A 14,949-nucleotide genomic window follows, 5' to 3' on the forward strand; every position below is an offset into this window, starting at 1 on the left:
AAGTTTTCTTTTGTTCCTAATTTGTTGAGTTTTTATCGTGAATGCATGTTGAATTTTGTTACATGCTGTCTCTGCCTCTATCAGGATGATCATGTGATTTTTAAAAGTAGCTTAATATGGTAAATTGTACTAATTGTTTTTCAAATGTTAAACCAACTTTGCATTCCAGGATAAACCCCACTTGGTCATGATATATCCTTTCTACATACTGTTGAATTCAATTTGCTAAATTTTTTTGCATCTGTGATTTTGAGGGATGTTGGTCAATGCTGTTCTGGTAATGTCTTTGCTGGTTTTAGTATCAGGTTACTGCTGGCACCATAGAGTATGCGTGTGTGTGTATATGTGCATGTGTGACAGAATTCAATAGTAGAGTAAGCCATCATCTTTATTTAAAAGTGTGCTAGAAATTTGTTTTTTTTGCCAACAGATGTTGAGAACCACCATCGTTGCCCTTTTTAAAAACATTTTCTGAGTAGTCTTCATTTGATTGGTACCTGGAATTCCAGGAAAAGCCCTGTTAGAGATTGCAAATCCAGCAAATAAAGGCAGCAATGGCACTTCATTAAAAATAGCAAGTGCAAAATGCCCTAAGGGGAGAATAAGTCTGGTGTGTTCCAGGAACAGAAAAAAAGAACATGAGGCTGGACCATAATGAAGGGAGGAAAGAATTGTACCAGAGGAGCTTGATGAGGGAGGTGGGGCCAGATCATGTAGGGCCTTGTAAACCACAGCAAGCTGTCTAGATTTTATTTCAAATAAGATGGCAAGTCTGGGGGCCAGCCTGGTGGAGTAGTGGTTAAGTTTATGCACTCCATTTCAGTGGTCTGGGGTTCACAGGTTCAGATCCCCGGGCATGGACCTATCTACCGCTCATCGAGCCATGCTGTGGCGGGGTCCCACATACAAAATAGGAGAAGATTGCCACAGGTGTTAGCTCAAGGTCAATCCTCCTCACCAAATAATAAAAAATAATAAGATGGGAAGTCTTTATGGACTTTTAAGAATGGCAATGCTATGATTTGTGACGTCTGAGTCTGTGCTTATATCTTGGCCAAATTGTTTTATAAAATAGTTTAATAGTAATTCAACAGGTTGACTCTCTTGCCCTTAAAATTATACAGGACTTTATAAAATTTGCTATGCTATTCAACATTTGATCATGCTGATAAATGACTTAATTAACTTATTTATTTAGTGAATTGAGGCTATTTATCTATTGAAATTATTGAATGCATGCGCACACACACACACACACGTGTACTGGCTGTCTTGATTTCTTCAGATGTTCTTCTTAAACATTAACATGCTAGTTGTATACTAGTATTGTAGAAACTGGTGTGAACAGCTTCATCATTACAAGTCTATTGATAACCTTAAAATATTCTTATAGAAATATTCCTTTCAGTTTAGGACTAAAAATATCTATATGATCAATAAATAGTCATTCTACGCTACAAACTCAGACAACGTAATTGGGCAAAGACGTTTTAATAGGCCTCTACTTATTCAGATAGAATAAGAAACTGCCTTTATGGTGTGATGAGGCCACAAGGATATACGGCTCCCCAAAATATTCTTTTTTTTTTTAGGAAGATTAGCCCTGAGCCAACACCTGCTCCCAATCTTCCTCTTTTTGCTGAGGAAGACTGGCCCTGAGCTGACATCTGTGCCCATCTTCCTCTACTTTCTATGTGGGACGCCTGTCACAGCCTGACTTGCCAAGGGGTGCCATGTCTGCACCCGGGATCCGAACCGGCGAATCCCGGGCCACCAAAGTGGAATGCATGCACTTAACCGCTGCACCACTGGGCTGGCCCCTAAAATATTCTTAATTTGGGTCAGTCAGGGTTGTAGCAGGCACCTTAAAGTTTATTTGTGAGAATAAGCACAGGTTACTTAAGTTACTAAGATGTCTTCTTCTAGTAGAGCGCAAAACCCTAAGACAATAAGGAAGCTATATTTTGAAGAGAGAGACTTTCGAAAAATAAGATTCCAAGGTATGTGGGTAAGAGGAGAGAGGGGGCATGGAAGGGACTCTGCCCCCTCATAGTTTGGCCAAATCTGGCCTTACCTTTCACAATATTTAGGAGTCATTTAATTTTTCAGTTATCAGTTACCTTCATGGATTCAGTTGCCTTGATGTGGTTCAATTTCTTCTTAACAATGTTATCAGTATTGCAAAACATTTTTATATACATTTCATGACTATCAGCAACATATTGCTTGTTTCAAAATTAAAACTATATTTTTATGTGAGTTACAGTTGGTGACACTTCAAACTAATTTTGAAGATTCAATGAAAGCAATCAAGAACACAGCAAATTTTCCCATCTATCTGTAAATCAAAAATGTATTTAAAGATATTAGTAAGAATAGTTATGTTAATTTAGAGATATTAGTAAGTATTTGGGTTTGAAAACCCAAAGTTAGGAGATTAAAACAAAAGGTTATAATTTTTGTTTTTGTTGAGTTCATTTGTTCTTTATTCTCAAATTAGAGTCTAAGATGATGTAGAAAATATGTTACCTGTTTCTTAAAGTGATCTTATTAAAAAGGATTAATTTGAGTATAATTCTAATATTGAAGTGTAATGGGATATCTTTTGTTTGTTATCTTTTCTCCTCATTTAATATCCCATGATTAGGGACAGGACTGAAATTGGAACCAATAAATATTTATTTGATTTTGTGACTCCATCTTGTTAGATTTGTGATTTGTAAGACAAAATAGCATCAAAGACCATGGTTTTGCCTCCAGTATCAAATAATGTAAGTATTCTCATTTAATCTGAAAATGTTGACCTTTACTATGTGATACGGTACAAAACCAAATTTATTTATTATCTCTGTTCTTAGCACTTCAAAGAATATTAATCACTAGTAATGAATGAATATGCTTAACTTTGTAAAGATGAGTTTTCTTCTCATTTCTAGACACCAGAGCATCACAAGGTCAAGTGGCAGAGGGTTCGAGAGTTCCATCACAAGTATGTCACATAGGAATTGTGCACGAAAATCGTGCTATTTTTCTATTACTGCATAAAAACTTACCCCCAAACTCAGCTTAAAACAAGCAACACTTATTAGATCACACAGTTTCTAAGGGTCAGGGAACTAGGGGCAGCTGAGTCAGGTGGTTCTGGCTGGGGATTCTCTTAGGGTTGGAGTGAAGATGTTAGCCAGGGAGGCAGTCATTTGAAGGGTTGACTGGGTCTGAGGCATCTACTTCTAATAAGATTAATGCATATGCAGTTGTCTGGAGGCTTCTGTTCCTTGTCATATGGGCTTCTCCACAGGGCTGTCTGAGTGTCCTCAAAACACTGCAACTGGCGTCCCCTATGTCTCAGAGAGAGCAAGGCAGAAGCCACAGCATCTTTATGACCTAGCCTCGGAAGCACCATCTCATTTCCTGTGTTCTGTTGGTCACCCAGACCAACCCTGACACAAGATGGGAAGAAACTACAAGAGGGCATGAATACCAGGAGGCAGGGATCATGGAGTGTCATCCTGGAGACTAGGCACCCCAAAACTGAAGGAGAAATTCAGTGTGAGATTAGTTTGGTATACATTTTCTTCTTCTCTTTCTCATTCTCTTTCTCTTTCTCCCTCCCCTTCCTTTCTCCCCCCCCCCCCACTTCTCCTCCTCTTCCTCCTCCTTCACTTTCTTCATCTTCATTAAGACACACAGACATTGTAATCAGTATCAGTCATGCATTAGCCACAAATGTAAGGATATATATGCATTCATGCCCATATGCAGAAATGGGCTAATAGACAAATAGACCTAGTCACCTGCAATTTAGCATATGAAGTTTTCCCATGTGCAAAACAATTAAAAAAATTGATTCAAAGCCTAAAAAAGAATCTACATCTAAGTAAACCACTTATTATTTTATTAGAAAAAAATCAGGCTGGCAACCCTTATTAAATTAATAGCAACATTTTTCTTAACTGCACCAATTTTCGTTCGTTTGGTTAGCATAATACTTTGCGAACATTGCAAAATATTTTAAAATTTATTTTAAGAAAATAAGGATTCCCCATCATTTGAGCAAGTGTTTTCTGTTACTATGCATATGAGCAGGTTCATAGTAGGTGATGAGTATACAAACGATGACATGAAGTCTCCATATAGAAACTTCCATGCATATGTAGTTTTGAATGGTGCAGAGCAAAATGGTCTTTTCAAATATTTTTCAAAGTATGATTCAATCATCAGCATAAGAATTCCTGGCAATGCTTATAACGAATATGGTTCCTTGGGCACCACCCAAAGCCAACTGAATCAGAATGTCAGGGTTTGGGTTGAGAATCCACATTTTAGCAAGCTGTTAGGTGGTCCTTATGCATATTAAAATAGTCAAGTTGTTGATTTTTGCAATATACTTTCCAGATGTAGCAAAACCCTATTCCCCATATTTGCTGTGGCCATGGCCCTTTGGGGACGAGGTTTTCTTGCCTGGGCTTGGGATCCGTTTTACCGTAACATGGAATCACAGTGCAGAGAAGGGTATTTTCCCCACCTGGGCAGAATCACAGGCTTGTGTGTCCCATCTGAGTCCTTGTGGGCTGCCTCACTTTTGGTGGGAGGAGAAGAATCTGAAAGCTAGGATTCTGATGCCAGACTAACAAGTCAGTGCAAGCCACAGCACCATGTGCTTTTTTTAAATGCTCTTAAATTTTAAATGTTTTCCATTTTCCTTTAGTGGAAATAATAAAGTGCCTTTGAATAAATAATTTCCTCTGTTTCAGAAAGTTGTGTTTATCTCAGTGTGGCCAATCAATGAATTCCAAAAGGTTTATATATTTTTGACTTCTGTGGGGCAATCAAAGGCTAAATTCTAAAGGATTTGGAAATGTTAACTTGTAATACAAACTGAGTTGGCCCCAGGGCCTGAGATCAGAACCGTAACTCACTGCGTTTACAAATTATATCATTTGTCTAGTGCGCTAACTGTAAACTCACCGATAATTATAGTAGAGAATGAACTACAGTCAGCCTCTTTCCTTTCTTTTCCTGGTGTCTGAATTGTCATGACATATGGATTCTTCATCAGGCCTCGAATCACACAGAAGCTAGTCTTGAAATCAATAGGCAACGAGGCTCTCAGATGAAATATGGAATTACTATAGACTTTTTAAGAGGGAGAGCAAATGATTTCACTGAATGAATCCCCTATGTTATTCCAGGTGGATATACACACATCTATGATCTTTAATAGAAAGGCTAAAATTATAACATTGTGTTAGGTAACTTGCACATCTGAAAAGTCACTCTTTTCTTCAGGCTGTTTCCCTTTGTGCCTTTTCAACCAATTCTTTGTGCTCAAAAAGGCACTATTGTGCGCCCTTCTGAGAACAGAATGGTGATGCTTTATTTTTCTCTCAATCTCGTCTTTTTCGCTTTCTTTCTCCACCCCACCTCTTCTTTCCCCAATAATTTAGCCTCCAAAGCTGTGGCATCTTTTTAATTTGGTCTAAACAAGACAAGCTCACTTTAAGACCATGCAAACAAGAGAAAGGTGAGTAGTTTGTGGATCTTCCAGGATGGCTGCTCCCCATGGCCAAGCTGTGCAGTCTAGGGAATGCACACATTCTGAGCTGGCAAACACTGCCGCTGATGCATGGTCAACGGGGTAGCGATTCTGGCCACTTTGCCACAGTAAAGAGACCCTGCTTATCCACTAATAGTCTAAAAGCTAGGATAGGCAGTAGATTTATTTTTAGAACATTGTATTGATCTGGATTATATTGATATAGGTACAGATACACATAAGTATCTTCATTTTGGAAGGGTTAATAAAATGTCAGAAATTAAGGGACAAATAGGAATAGGGATAAAGCAGATGATACATTTTATTCTAACGAATTATGTTAGCTGACATGTTAGGAAGTACTAGTGCTTATGTGTGTGTGTCCACTGTGAAGCATGTGCTTTTCTGCCAATACGTTGTTGAGAACGATCAGCCCCTGTTTTTCTGAGTAGCTGTCATTGATCTATACCTGGCACTGTGGGCAAGGTTCTCTTAGAGATTGCAAATCCAGTAGAGAAAGAGGCCAACAGAATGAGGGACAAGGAAAGATGAGAGTTTGTAGAAAAATGTTATACATTTTAAGGTAGAAATAATGACACTTTGTTAAAAAGTTCTTGGAAAACATTATGTTTTGGAAATCTTTTGCATAATACTCAATATTGAGAGGGAGAGGGATCAAGTTATTACAAGGAGACAGGTTTTATCTTCGTCTACTTTCAAAATGCTGCAGACTAGCTCATCAATTGGCAAAACTAGGGAGAACCATCCAGGAAAAGTCAATAGTGAGGACAGCCATTCTCAGAATCTAGAACGTCAGATTTCCCAGAGTTCCTTCAATCTCCACTCAGCTGCTATAGGAGCTCCAGGCTTTACAGGGACCCTGGGGAGCAGACTGATGGGTACAGAACAGCTCCTTCCAGGTGCTTTTTTGGGTCTTAAATTTGTAGTCAGTCTTCAAATACCCAACACTCACCAAGGTCAAAGATGGAACTCTGTTCTCTCCCTTCCATGCATGCATTTTATAATCTATTTTCTTCTTCAGGGCCAATCTAGTGTTCATTATAGTTTGATATAATGCATAAAAATTATGAATTTTTCCTTGTCCCAAAACACTTTCCAAAAGTATGGTAATGGTCCTGTCCTATATAATCAGTGTGATAAAAGAAATTTCATCATATTTTACTGTGTCATTTATTTATGTGGCAGGTAATGCTGCTATGCATTTTTTAAATAATTTATCTCAAGGTTACCCACTGGTGAATTTTCTTTCTCAGGTCAAAACTATTTCTTATGTGATTATCAGTTTGGTCTTTTAAAATACCACAAATCTCCCTGAGTTCAATATGGCTCTATTACTTTGACTTCATTTTTTTTTATCTATAGAAATAAAAAATGAGCTAAGAATGCTCCGTGAGAACATTCTATGAATATTTATATTTCTCAAAAGTATGGTCTTATTCTTCAGGCCTACTGTAATGAAAATATGGAAAGAGCTTCTGGTTTCTTTGAAAAAAAATCAATGAAAATATCAAGACAAGGCATAATGTCAAGTCAGTCCAATAATCAGACCACAGCTAATGGCTAAAAAATCATGAGGTGGCAAAAATGAAGTTTTATGTCAGCTCAGGTTACTAAACAAAGGGCTGACTGATCTTCAACTACAGTGAAAATAGTCTAGAATTTATTATACACTCCATCAGGCTTTCTGAAAGGTCATCTAATTAACATTTTGCATTAACTCTAATCTTCATCTTGACCCCAAAACACCGAAAATATGCTGCAGCCTATTTTACTTAAAATCCATAGTGATTGTGAATACAAATAAACAGAAAGCTAGAAAACGCTGCAAGAAAGAACCCTTCCCTTTACATTGGGGACATCAGAAGAGATAAGGACATTGAGAAGGCAGCTGGACATTGAGGTGAGAACAAGATGGAAGATGCAGATTGATTCATATACCCTGATACAGAGAAAGGCAAATTAGTTCCAGAATTCTTAAATAGGGATCCTCAGAGACACTGAGCTGGACTGCTTTCTGGACAAAGACACTCCTCAGTCATAATTATATGAAATCATGTTAGGCCTATTTGCAGAGTTGGCTGCACAAATAAATTGAAGAAGATGCTTCTATGAGAGACTATAGATACCAAATGAAATACGTTTCCTATTCTGCTTATGATGATGGTCCAAATTCTGTCACTATTGATTACTCTTTGAAATGCTGAGTTGCTGTAAATAGTAAGGGGCTGGGGAGTACAGATGGGATGACAGACATAAAAGGTTGATTAAGAAGTCAATGAAATACTTAATAAGCACCTACTACTTAAATATATTTGTGTGGCAGGAAGGGGGAAGAGATACAAGGTTGAATTTATTTATTTATTTTTTTCATTGAATAAACATTTAATGAGGGGCCAACCCCACGGTCAAGTGGTTAAGTTTGCGTGCTACACTTCGGTGGCCCAGGGTTTTGCTAGTTCAGATCCTGGACATGGCGCTGCTCATCAGGCCATGCTGAGGTGGCATCCCATGTAGCAGAACCAGAAGGACCTACAACTAGAATATACAACTATGTACTGGGGGGCTTTGAGGAGAAGAGAAAAAAAGAAACTGGCAACAGAGGTTAGCTCAGGGCTGATCTTTAAAAAAAAAACCCATTTACTGAGTATCCAGTATGCACCATGTTAACAAATAGAAAGATTAAATGATAAAACACAACTCCAGCCCTAGAGAAGATTTAACTCTTAAAACTCTTTCTTAATTTTCATATTAAAGAGACAAATGTGCAGAGTATAAAATTTCTCCATATTCACTTCTTACTGTCTTAAATCTTAGCATAAGTGCTTTATCCCCTGCCCCCAAACAATAACCCGTCCTACACACATATCTTTTGTGTCTGAACCCTCTTAAGCCTTTTATCAAGGTTTTCTTCCAAGATCTGTATCTGTCTTTATTATCAAGGAAGGAATAGGGGTTCAGTGGAGATGGGAGTCAAGAGCATCAGCAGTTGGCCCCTTCAGAATCTCCTCCTAGCCTTTCTGCCCCTGTTGGTGGTGTTGGTTTTGAAGACTTCATTTTTTTTAGAGCAGTTTTAGATTTAAAACAAAACTGAGAGGGAGGTACAAAGATTTTCTATATACCTTCTATTCCACACATGCATAGCCTCCCCCATTATCAACATCACTCAACAGAGTGATGCACTTTTTTTTTTTTTTAACCAAGAATGAACCTACATTGACACATCATAATCACCCAAAGTCTGCAGTTTACATTAGGGTTCACTCTTGCCGTTGTACACTCTATGGGCTTGGACAAATACATAATGACATATATCCATCATTATAACATCATACAGAGTATTTTCACTGCCCTAAAAAATCCTCTGTGTTCTGCCTATTCATTTCTCCCTACCCCCAGACCCCTGGCAACCTCCACCCTTTTTATTGTCTCCATAGTTTTGCCCTTTCCAGAATGTCCTTTAATTGGAATCATAAAGTATGTAGGCTTTTCAGATTGGCTTCTTTCACTTAATAATATGCATTTAAGTTTCTTCCATGTCGTTTCATGGCTGGATAGCTCATTTATTTTAAGTGCTGAATAATATTCCATTGTGTGGACATAACACAGTTTATTTATCCATTTGTCTACTGAAAGACATCTTGGATGCTTCTCAGTTTTGACAATTATGAATAAACCTGTTTATAAACACCCTCGTGCACGTTTTTGTGTGGACATAAATTTTCAACTCCTTTGGGTAAACACCAAGGAGTGTGATTGCTGGACCACATGGTAGGAGTACGTTTAGTTTTGTAAGAAACTGCTACACTGTCTTCCAAAGTAGCTACACCATTTTGTATTCCCACCAGCAATGAATGGGAATTCTAATGGCTCCCTACCCTGGTCAGCATTTGTTGCTGTCGGTGTTCTGAATTTGGGCCATTCTAACTGATACGTAGTTGTATCTCACTGTTGTTTTAACTTCCCTTGTTTTTACATACACACACCCGTCCATTGCTTTTGATGTGGAAGAAGCTTCACAGAAGAGAAGATGTTCTGTGTCAGAGTCTGTCTTCCAAACATTTAGAAAATGAAACCGTTATCATGCCTCCATATTCCAACACACAATGCACCGCCTAGGCAGCAATTTTGTTCACAGTTGCTTGAAGTTCCATAGGAGGGAGAGGATAATGTCAGTAGCCAGGAGCAAGTTGCTAAAGTCCCAGACAGAAAGTAGAAAATATTGTGCCTTATTGGATATAACAGCAGAAGTGTTGATTTCAGAGCCTAAACGTGGCTAATTGATCAGCAGTAATGTCATAAATAATCATCCTATTTTCTCTTATTTTTCCATTCCCTCACTCCTCATAAACCTCTACGGTGGAGAGGAATGGCTCATAATATAAACACAAGCTACCAATCATGCATAGGAATCTAGGATGATAAAAATGCCTTGTAAATTATAAAGTGGTACCAAAATGTTAGCATGAATCTTCAATTCACAAATGGGGCAAGAGAGCAAGGAAGAATTTTTGCCCTGCAGAAGCAAGACATAACCACTTCAGAGCCATAGCAAGACAAATTCAGATGTGTAGTTGCTCTTTTCTAAAAAATAGAATACAGGGTTGGTGACACAACATAATCAATTCAATTTTAAAAATAAGGGGCTGCCCCCATGGCTTAGTGGTTAAGTTCAATGTGCTCTGCTTTGGCTGCCTGGGTTCAGATGCCAGGGATGAACCTACACCACTCATCAGCAGCCATGCTGTGGCAGTAGCCCACATACAAAATACAGGAAGATTGGCACAGATGTTAGCTCAGGGTGAATCTTCCTCAGCAAGCAAAAAATTAAAAAACAAGCTCCGTGTGCCAATATCATCAAGGTCAAGGTGGCTAGAGCCCTGCCTTCCAGGTGGTAACTCTGAATCATCCTTCCACCTCTATGAGAAAAACACCTTGTAATTCTGTTTGGGCTAGTCTCCACTCCATATGTTAAAGGGTTTATAACCAAATTAAAATTAAGATTCACATGAGAAAGTGTAACTCCTCTACCTGTCAGCAGTTAGTTGCTCTGAACAAATGGAGAGTCTGACTGAAGAAGGTGGACTGAGGGGTGAGGGCATGGAAGGACCACACCGGGGTCAATGCAGCACCCTGTCATGAAGGACGGCCAAGTGAATAATGGTGTGGCCCTTGTGTCTGGTCAACTTTCCTTGGATCAGTGCAGGGCATCTATGGACAGGGCCAGTCTGTGCAGGCCTATGGAGAGGCATACGCATGGGGATGTCTGGGGCCTTACAAATTGAGGGGAAAATGTCAAGAGTTAAAACGTGCAGAGGGACATGGAGAGTAGGACGATTGGGTGTAAAAAGATCACTCCCTTAAGGATATAAGTCTAGAAAAATTGAACACGTGATATTTTATATTTTCAGGTGAATGTGAGTAGGCGATGAATGTTTGAGGAAATTGGAAAATTTGGTCAATGAATGTTAGTGTGTATATAATTTCTTGGTCCCTTAAGCTTTTCTTCTGGAACTTACACAATTCCATGTGTCAAATATTTTGGCAAACTTCTTAATTGGTTCTTTTCCAGCTTTAATTTGTGCAGCTGGCAAGTGTTTCTACAAACTCCCTGTGGTAAAAACGGCCAGCTGCCCTGGAAACCTCCCCTTCCTAGTGAAGAGCCGTTGCCAGGACTCGGCTGTCCTAGCAAAATCCATGTGTCCAAGTCTCACCCTTTGCGTGTAAGTAAGGCCAAGTGACTGAGTTCTGGTCAATGAAAATAGGTGGAATTGATGATCGCCTCTTTTAAGCCTGGCCACGTGAAACAAAATCACGTATACGGGGGCAGCCCCAGGGCCAAGTGGTTAAGTTCCCACGCTCCACTTCGGCAGCCCAGGATTTCACCGGTTCGGATCCTGGGAGCGGACATGGCACCGCTCATCTGGCCATGCTGGGGCGACGTCCCACATGCCACAGCTGGAGGGACCCACAACTAAAAATACACAACTGTGTCCTGGGGGGCTTTGGGGAGAAAAAGGAAAAATAAAAAAAAAATCTTTAAAAAAATAAAAGCCACGTATATGATCCTCTACTCTCTTCCTTTGTACCAGCTGGATGTTGGCTCCCAGGATAATCTCTGGAACCAAGTGTTGAAGGTGTGCTCAGTCTGGATCCTTATGTCTCTGATTCCAGCTGTGGACTGGACTTTCTGTGACCAAAACATAGATCTCTATTTCAAGTCATTTGGGGCCTGCATATAATATGACTTTGTGTCTTTTCTTATGTAACCTGGTATCCTTTTGGTTCACAATGGAATCCACTTCTATTTCTTTTCTGTTTTGGGGTGATGGGAGGGAAATCTTCAGTGTGTAACTCTTCTCCCCCCAAACACTGAACCCAAATTTTATGGATCCAAAGAGCTAACACATTGCATTTGTGTCTGCTAAGAGAGCTGCAAATAGCGTCTAGTCAAGTGGTTGCGACTGGTCTCAGATGCCTCAACAGAGACAGGTCCCTTATAGCCTTTGCAAGACATCCTAAGAAACTCAGCCGTCGTGTGATAAGACCCCTGGTCCATCAACAGAGAATCGGGATTCAACTGCAAGAAGATCTGACGACAGTGGCTAGTCTCTAAGTGTCATTCACAGAAGGTAGTGGTAGACATTATACAATTTTAACGGGGCTCTGAAACACATAAATGAAGCAAGGAGGGTTTTTTTTTTTCAGATTATGTCTTTTTTCCTCCCAAGCTTTAGAGAAATGACAGCCCAAGGGCAAAAATGGCTTATCCTTGCTATCTGAATACCCTGTTCTGAAAGCTGTGAGACACAAGTAACAGCAGGAGCAAGCATGGCTGAAAACAAATGATTTTACTCAAATAAGTATCTATAACAAAAAGAAACACTAACAACAAAAAATTCTGCCAACCGCGGCCTGTCTTCTACTCATGAATTATAGAAGGCTTTAACAGAAGATATCCAAATGACTAACTTCATAGTGAGCCAATGACAATGTTCAGTCAAATGGAATAAACTTAAACTAAGGGACAGAGAAAATGCTCAAATCAAGAAGAAATTGCAAAAGCCACTGCTATGGTTCTATTTTTGCAGCATAATTAAACCGATTTAAGGAAATGATGGGATTAGGAGACAGAAATGGAGAGGTCATCTAATCCACCAGCTTTTCAAAAGCCAATCCTCTGATCTGCGCTGGTCCCAGATAATGTTTTCACAGTTAATGGCCAAATGAAATAAATTAGGAAAATGAATGAGTTCCTTAATAAAGTATTCAACGTGAATTATTGCTCTTTATCCTACAATTACGTGCCTCCTAATTTTTATGCTAAAATGTTCTTTCTTTAAAGGAATTTTAGTCATGATATTTTTAGGGATTGTTGGTTTTGTTTTTTAGTATCTTTGACCAAAAAATAAAGTAATCCTTTGATCCTTCATTTTTTTCTTAAATTGTACTGATTTCTAAAATTCTAGAAGCCATTTCTGTAATTCATCCCCTGCATTCAAGAAGGAAATACTTTAAATTCGAAAGTGTACAACCCTACATCATATTTTTTCAGAAACTGAGGAAATTTTATAACGTCCCTGGATAATACTTGTCTCTGATAAAGACATTTCACCATTAGGAATGCTTCTTTACCTGTAATATTAATCCCCAAAGGAGGGTTAAATTACGGAATTTTTTTTCCTGCCCAGTATCATTTAGAAATTTAGAGCTGAGTAAGACACTTAAAAACATCTAGTTGAACTGCTTCCTTTGATGCAGAGATGGGGATGGAGGCACCCAACAGGGCAGACCGGATCTGTATTAGATGAATGGCTAATTGTACAAATACGCCCTTTTACCTCTCATCCACACTGCTCCCTATATACCACTAAGGACTCCATTTTTAAATAGCAGATCCCACTTGCCAGGTAAAACCTTTACAAATTTTGGTAAGCTTTGATTTAAACTAAGTTTTACCAAGACCATGCCTCTATTATAAAAATAATACTGCTTAATAGAAATTGCATGTCATTTGAACATTAAATTAATTGTATGCTCCTATACACATCTCATGCAGAGAAAGCCTTCATATAGGGATATGCTTGCCAACTGGGGGAACAGGATGCCAATGGACGGTGATGTGATTGTGACAATTGGGCTTACTTCAAGTGTAGAGAAAGGAGAGCCAAACTAGAAATATTTTTTCTTAAAATAGCTTACATTTTGGAAAAAAGCAATTTCTATTTTCAACTGATACACAAATTAGAGCAAGATATGGAGGAAAATAACTGTGTACAATTTTTAAGCAAGCTGAACTCTTCCATCTTCTATGTTATAACAGAATTCCCAATTTCACAAGGTATTGAGTTCTAAAACATGGTCCAACTCTGATCTATGGTGCTGGAAGTTTTGAGTCTTTAAAATATGGGCATTTTTACCCAAGATATCTAGAACCCGATTGCCTTACAACTGTATTTATAAACACAGAACTGTTAGGGCAATATTAACCTCACACAGTTAATGTTAACAAATTAGAGAAGAGACGTAAGTGGAAGATATGAAGCAGGAGAGAGAAAAGCGGCACAGAAAATAAAATGGGAAAGGCTACGGAAATGCTGGCCCCATTATTTCTACATCTCCCAGAAGCCAGAGAGAAAGCAACACTTTTCCCCTGAGTTGCTCAGCAGTGAGGGCAGCCGGGGGCCCTGGGAGAAGAACAGGCTCTCCCAGTGTGGCTGCCAACATCGTGCGATGCCTACTTTGAAAATTGGTGTGTAGGCTTCTGATAGATGGCCATTTGACACTTCTGACATTTACAAAATTTGCCTCAATGGGGTATCCTATTAGTATGAAGCAAGCGTTATATAAATGAAAACATTTATCATGTTGTAATTTACATATATGTGTATACAAATGCGTAGCAAATACATGCATCTGTTTGTTCCTGTAACTCATCTGTATCACCATATATTTAACTGAATAAACCTTTGTTCTTTTTCACTATCTTATTATACACACACACACTTAGGTGTGTTAGGGATCATTCATAACCCTGGCCTATGCACTTCTGCCCCAGTTATTTCAACTTCCTTGCAGCAAAGGCACTCGCTGTGTTCACCTCGTCTCATCTCTTGCTCAGCATACCCCTTCCTCTGGGTGCTCACTCCCATGCACAATGCTTCCTGATGTATACAATTTAACTCCGTCCTTTCAGCCTGGCCTACCAAGTTCAAACCTTCCAGTCCTGTCTGTACTTGCTCACCTTTCCAACTCAATCCCTCACCAGAGTTGAGATTTTTCTCTTTTCCTCCATAATTACCCCATTCTTCTGCTCACACCAATTGTTAAGTTCTTAAGGAGATGACTTATCTTTTTTTTTTATACCCTTTTAAACCCTTACATTAAATGAAAGT

Source organism: Equus caballus, chromosome 6 (assembly GCF_041296265.1).
Source record: "Equus caballus isolate H_3958 breed thoroughbred chromosome 6, TB-T2T, whole genome shotgun sequence".
In the NCBI taxonomy this organism is placed as follows: domain Eukaryota; kingdom Metazoa; phylum Chordata; class Mammalia; order Perissodactyla; family Equidae; genus Equus; species Equus caballus.